Raw genomic sequence first — 7743 nt, forward strand, 5'->3', positions numbered from 1 at the left:
TGACTGGAAGAAGGTAGGAGTTGACTGTTCCATTCATTAGTCAGTGTCTAGTTCAGGGCCCAAGGATCCGATAATGCCCAATGAATTGTTTGTGGAATTCTTAACTGCATTGTAATAATCATGGGTTAGCCATCTTCTTTAAACAGTTCTAGTTTCTAAAGCTGTGTTTAGGACACCGTTGGTATTCAAGGATAAGGAGGGTTATTTATGACATTTGTTACCACTCTGATTTTAGAGTTATTTTGTGCTCAGGACTCATTTGGTTGTAAGCGACAGGAACTCAGGGGGGGAAAAAAGTGAACTGATGGTTTTTATAACGGACTGACATACAAATGCAGTTCAGGAACAACTGGATCCAAAAATTAAAATAATGTCATTTATTCTGTCTTCCCACTCTGCTTTCTTCTATAGTGATTTTATTCTCATGGAGGCTCCAATAGAGGCAGAGAGGGCTACATACACCTCAAGGCTCTTATCACACCAGTGGTGGGGGATGGGTGGGATTTTTTTTTTCTAACTCCAGCACAAGAATCTTCCTGGAAGGATTCTGATTGAACTGACTTGGGTTGTGGGCTTGTACTTGAACTGATGAGTCTAAGGGGCAGAGGATGAAATGCTCAGCTTGGGCAGGCCCAGGTCTCAAATCTATTCTTCTAGTACACAGGGGAGGTGAACAAACACACAGCTCATGAGTTCACTCACTCTGTGTTTCACTATGAATTCTGCATTGCCTCCAGCTATTTCCTTCAGCTTTTTTTCAGAGTTTTACTGTTTTATAGTTAACATAGAAGAGGGATGTCCTTGGAAGTCCGGTGTTTAAGACTCTACATTCCCCTTGTAAGGGGCATGGATTCAATCCCTTGTTGGGGAACTAAGATCCTGCATGCCACACTTGAGGCCAAACAAAACAAACAAACAAAAAACCCAACATAGTAAACTATTTAGAGGATGCAATGTGATGTTTTAATGTGTATGCACCTGTGAAACTGTCGCCACAATCAAGATAAGAAACGTTAAACTGTCTTGTCTTCTCAGTCACCTCCAATCTGTGACAGGCTCTCTCTGAGTCTTCATTTTTTATGACATTGACATATTTTTAACTTTTATTTTTGGTTTAACTTTAGACTCACAGTTAAAAGTTTTAACTTACAGTTAGAAGTCTACATTTTTAGACTTTTAAAAATGTAGTTTAAAAAATGTCCATATATCATCCCTTGCCCAGCTTTGTCTCCTAATGTTAACATATTTGCATGACCGTGGTACAAATGATTGAAACCATGAAGTTAACATGGGTATTAACTGTTACCTAACTGGAGAATCCCAGGGACGGGGGAGCCTGGTGGGCTGCCGTCTATGGGGTCGCACAGAGTCGGACACGACTAAAGTGACTTAGCAGTAGCAGTAGCAAAGACCTTTATTCAAATTTCACCATTCTTCCCACAGCTGTTCTCTTTTAGTCCCAGGATCCCACATTGCTTTCAGTCTGCCTTCTCTAACCATTCCTCAGTCTTTCCTCATAACCTTGACTTTCGAAAAGTATGCTATGCTATGCTAAGTCACTTCAGTTGTGTCCGACTCTGTGTGACCCCATAGATGGCAGCCACCAGGCTCCCCCATCCCTGGGATTCTCCAGGCAAGAACACTGGAGTGGGTTGCCATTTCCTTCTCCAATGCAGGAAAGTGAAAAGTGAAAGTGAAGTCGCTCAGTCGTGTCCGACTCTTCGTGACCCCATGGACTGCAGCCTATCAGGCTCCTCCATCTATGGGATTTTCCAGGCAAGAGTACTGGAGTGGGGTGCTATTGCCTTCTCCATCGAAAAGTATAGTAGAGTTATTATGGATATTGTCTCTCAGTTTGAGTTTATCTGATGTTTTCTCTTTGGGGCAAGATCAACATAGAATGATTCTGTGCCCTTCTCAGTGGACTGCAACCATCATGTTGCTGTCTCACTACTGTGATGTTAATTTTGATCACTTGGTTAATGAGGCCCCCACTAGATTTCTCCACTGTAAATTGACTTTCAGATTGGGAAAATACCCTGTTTCTCATCATATTGCCACTTGAATTTTAGCAGACACTGAGGACTTTTGCCAGTAGCAATTATTCCTGTGGTCGTTTGCCAAATGGTGATTTTCTGTTTCCATTATTTCTTCTCCATTTATGAATTAGAATTCTCCTGTATTGAAGAGCTATTGCTTCTCTCCTATTTATTTAATTATTCAGGTATTCATTTTTATCAGTATGGATATATCTAAAATATACAAAGAACTCACACAACTCAATGTTGAAAATAAAAAACTTGATTTAAAAAATGGGTGGAGAATTTATTTAAACATTTTATTCCAGAGAAGACATACAGGTGGCCAACAGGAAAAGATGCTCAACATCACTAATCATCAGAGAAATGCAAATCAAAAAAAATGAGATACCACCCTCACACTTGTCAGAATAGCTATGATAAAAAAAGATAACAAATAACAAGTATTGGCAAGGACACCGAGAAAAGGGAACTCTTGTGCTCTGTTGGTAGGAATGTGAATTGTGCAGCCTCTATGGAAAAAAGTATGGAGAATCTTCAAAAAATTAAAAAGAGAACTACCATATGATCCAGCAGTTCCAGTCCTGGGTATTATCAGTAGAAAATGAAAGCACCCCTATGTTGATTGCAGTAGTATTACAATGGTCAAGACATGCAGGTAATCTAAGTGCCTATCAATAGATGAATGGATGAGGAAAATATGGCACACATGCCATGTACACTCAGTTATAGAAAAGAATGGAATTTTAGCATTTGCAAAAACATGGTTGAAACTAGAGGATACTATGCTAAGTGAAATAAGTCAGAGAATGACAACTGCTGTATGACTTCACTTACATGTGGAACCTAAAAAACCAAACAAGTGAACAAGCATAATAAAAAAGAAACAGAGAACAAATAGGTAGAGGTGAGAGGGACAGGGAAGAGAAAAGAAATAGGTGAGAGGGATGTATGAGTTACAAACTTCCAGTTGCAAAATAAGTGAGCCACAGGTATGAAATGTAAATTGTGGGGAATAGAGTCAATAAGTATGTAAAAAAGTAAAGTGAAAAATATTTGCTGAGGAAATATTTTGAAAATAAAGTTATAATAATGTTTGAGAAAATTTGAAATATTTTGGAATATTGCAATCAGAACTAGGAATTGTTTCAGTAGGTTATGTTTTTGCCTGTGATAACTATCTTGTTAATTGCAAATAATTCTTCATAATCTAGGATCACTAGACTTGTAAAGATAACCCCATTAGCCATTTCTGACTTACTTAGTGGAACATTCTTCAGCTGAATAATTTTAAGTCAGAGAAAGCTTCCCAGTTTTATGAAACACAGATCCTTGTCTTGTTGGAAATGTCACCAAATAAATTATTGTTGGTAACCTGGCCACTGACCTGGCACTACCTACTTTTGTCCGTGCTACAACTGAACTGAGTAAACTTTGTGAATAAGAATTCAGAAGTTGTGAGTGAATATGAAACTTATAACTGCCTAATAACCACTAGGAGCCAGAAGTATTGAACGGTAGTTAAGCAGAATTCTCACCATCCATGTGAGTTTTGTGGTTTTGAACGCTACAAAATTTTTGTTGAAAAGATTATCATTCTAAATGCACACAGCAGATTATAAACGCACAACTCATTTTGGTTGCTATCAAATGGGTGCAGAATGAAAAGTATAGAGTCTCTTCAATGCCAGAATCTCTTGTAGAGAAAGAATGTTTTATTATTCGTTTTAGGAAAATAACTTGACTGTGAGTAGGGAAGTCAGGAGCTTATCTAATAAGAAATGTCTAAGCTACACAGGAACGTGAATAGATTGTTTTGCTCCATTGGGAGGGGAGTCAGCGGAGAGGGTCTGTGAAACGACAGGGGCAGTGCTGAACAGTGGCCGTCTGCTGAAGCCGTCACGAGCTGGGCCCCATCTCTGCCAACATTGTCTCACTATAACAAACATCTTCTTGTTTAAGAATAATAGATCTCCCACTGTTCATTGACAGGTGGTAGAGGTTGGGACTTTTGTTTTCAACACAATATAACTGGTAATTTTGACAAGGACATACCAACTCCGTAGCATCTTTAATTCTGTTCTTCCATGGTTCCTTTGTAATATACTTCATGCAGAAAGTTCTTCCCTTGATCCTGGATAACAATGACAGGAGACCTGATTTCTTTGGTCACTGTTGGGGAACACAGCAAAGTCCTGAGGCTTCTTTAAATTGCAGAATACAGTCTCATTTCAGAAATTAGTCCCACTGTCTAAGCTTCTAACTTTGCTGAAGCCACAGGTACTGCCTCCCCCTCAGGTAAGGAAGTAAGACCTGCTACAAGAGGGTTGCTGACTCCTGGGGAAGGTACAAGGTTGGCCATTTCTGAATTGCTTCCTTTCTGCTTCCCCCACCCCCACACTCCCATTACCTCAGTCGCTGTCTCTAGTCAGGACATTTTTAAAAAATGGAACTACATTAAAAAAATTTTTTTTTTGCTTGCACTGGGTCTTTGTTACTGCACACGGGCTTTCTCTAGTTGCAGCATGCGGGAGCTACTCTTTAGTCAGTGTACGTGGGCTTCTCATTGTGCTTGCTTCTCTTATTGCAGAGCAAGGTCTAGGCATGTGGGCTTCAGTAGTTGTGGCACATGGACTTAGTTGCCCTGAGGCCTGTGGGATCTTCCCAAACCTTGTCCCCTGCATTGGAGGTGAATTCTTAACCACTGGACCACCAGGGAAGCCCCTTGAATGCTTTTTTATTCCCAGATAAAATGACCTCAAAACTGTTAGGTAAGTTCTCTTGGTTCATCGCCCTTGATTCACCACCACTGTAATCATGGCACCAGTTGTGGCTGTGCTTTCTTTGATGTCCTAGATATGAACAACCACAGGTGCCTTATAATTTGGAAAACCTCACATTCTCTATACTATATAATTCCATGAGGTCAACGTGCTGGGAGACAGAAGAGGGGTATTTAAACTTGGTAGCTATTGAAACCCCAAATCAGAATGTGTTTAGCTTGCTTACAGGGCACCTTCCTGTGACTGAGGCCTCCTGTTTTGTTTCTTGAGACAGAGAATATCTAAGTCAGGAGTCTGACCTGAGCACCAAAGTTTGTCATAAAATTCATGCTTTATTGCCTCCTCTTTGTGTCACCTGTTAATAACTGCAAAACATTTCTCATCTTTTATCCTTTCCCTATATTCTATCAAAAGGAGATTGTTGCAAGTATATAAGCATAGACCCAAAGCAGCTGAACTTTCTCCCTCCCCACCATTTTTGGGGGTAGCTGAGCACTTTATCACCTCAGATTTAAACCTTTTTTAATTGGAGGATAATTGCTTTATAATATTGTGTTGGTTTCTGCCACACATCAACATGAATCAACCAAAGGTATAATATGTCCCCCCCCTCCTGAACCTCCCTCCCATTTCCCTCCCCATCCCACCCCTCTAGATTGTCCAGAGCACTGGGTTGAGCTTCCTGTGTCACACAGCAAATTCCCACTTGCCATCTGTTTTACACATGGTAATGTATAGGTTTCCACGCTACTCTCTCAGTCTGTTCCATCCCCACTTCCCCCACTGTGTCCACAAGTCTCTTCTCTACGTCTGTCTCAACTGCTGCCCTGCAAACAGGTTCATCAGTACCATCTTTCTAATTCCATATGTATGCATTGATATATAACATTTATCTTTCTCTGACTTACTTCACCTTGTATAATAGGCTCTAGGTCCATCCACCTCATTAGGACTGACACAAATGTATTCTTTTTTTTTATAGCTGAGTAATACTCTATTGTATACATGTACCACAATTTCTGTATCCCTTCATCTGTTGATGGACATCCAGGTTGCTTCCATGTCCTAAGCACCTCAGATTTTTAAGCTTATGGATTTTGAGCATGTACTTCTGCATCTGAGAGTTATCTTTCTGTCCATCCTTTCCAGGCAAACATTGTCTTCTTTAGCATGCATGGATCACAGTCCACAAACCCCAGTATATCAAGTGGACTGTGATGCTGAGGCTGCCACTGTTTTTGTAGGCTCTTGTATCTCTCTGATCATGCTGGTTATAGAAATCTTTGGTCAAGTTGGGAATCCATGGGCCTCTAAGCCAGTCTCCTTGTAGAAACAGAAATAGCCCTTCCTTTTAGGCGTCATAGCTTCCTTCCACTAGGACCTGATTAATCTTTATTTGGGGGCTTCTTTTTACTTCTCCCAAACATTCAGCCTCTCTGTCAAATGTTATTTACCTCAGTGGATTGAGGCTTTTGGAAAACAAAAGCCAGATAAGTCTAGGGAGAGATTACTTCTGATTTCTTGCTACATACATAATTCTTTAGGTAAGGAAGGGAAGGGGGAAAACATAAGTGGAAAAAAATTAGAGCTTAAAGCATTAGTCAGCCATATTCATTCATTCTAGAGGCAATTACACTTTAAATTTAGAAAAAGACTATTTTTTTTTTAAGAGCAATTTTAGGTTCACAGCAAAATCAAAGGGCAGGTAGAGATATCCCATATATTATTTCCTGCCCCATGCCATGCATAGTCTCCCCCATTATCAACATCCTCTACTAGAGTGGTAGATTTGTTACAAGTGATGGATTTACATGGACACATCATTATCACCCAAAGTCCATTGTTAACATCACCCTTACACTTTTTTTTTTCAAAAAAGAGAATAGTTTTATAGAAGTATGTTATATTTATTGCCATGGAAAAATATTCACAACATATTGTTTCAACAGCAAGTTAAAAACTGTGTATCAGAATGATTCCAACGTTGAAAGAGAAAATTCAACTATGTGCATGCTGCTGCTGCTAAGTAGCTTCAGTCGTGTCCGACTCTGTGTGACCCCATAGACAGCAGCCCACCAGGCTTCCCCGTCCCTGGGATTCTCCAGGCAAGAACACTAGAGTGGGTTGCCATTTCCTTCTCCAATGCAGGAAACTGAAAACTGAAAGTGAACTCGCTCAGTCGTGTCCGACTCTTAGTGATCCCACGGACTGCAGCCCACTAGGCTCCTCCATCCTTGGGATTTTCCAGGCAAGAGTACTGGAGTGGGGTGCCATTGCCTTCTCTGAACTATGTGCATCAGTTCAGTTCAGTTCAGTCACTCAGTCATGTCCGATTCTTTGCGACCCCATGAATCACAGCACGCCAGGCCTCCCTGTCCATCACCAACTCCCGGAGTTCACTTAGACTCATGTCCATCAAGTCAGTGATGCCACCCAGCCTTCTCATCCTCTGTCGTCCCCTTCTCCTCCTGCCCCTAATTCCTCCCAGCATCAGAGTCTTTTCCAATGAGTCAACTCTTCGCATGAGGTGGCCAAAGTACTGCAGTTTCAGCTTTAGCATCATTCCTTCCAAAGAAATCCCAGGGCTGATCTCCTTTAGAATGGACTGGTTGGATCTCCTTGCAGTCCAAGGACTCTCAAGAGTCTTCTCCAACAGCACAGTTCAAAAGCATCAATTCTTCAGTGCTCAGCCTTCTTCACAGTCCAACTCTCACATCCATACATGACCACAGGAAAAACCATAGCCTTGACTAGACGGACCTTTATTGGCAAAGTAATGTCTCTGCTTTTCAATATGCTATCTAAGTTGGTCATAACTTTCCTTCCAAGGAGTAAACGTCTTTTAATTTCATGGCTGCAGTCACCATCTGCAGTGATTTTGGAGCCCCCCAAAATAAAGTCTGACACTGTTTCCACTGTTT

The sequence above is a fragment of the Bos mutus genome, chromosome 1 (genome assembly GCF_027580195.1).
Source record: "Bos mutus isolate GX-2022 chromosome 1, NWIPB_WYAK_1.1, whole genome shotgun sequence".
Lineage (NCBI taxonomy): Eukaryota > Metazoa > Chordata > Mammalia > Artiodactyla > Bovidae > Bos > Bos mutus.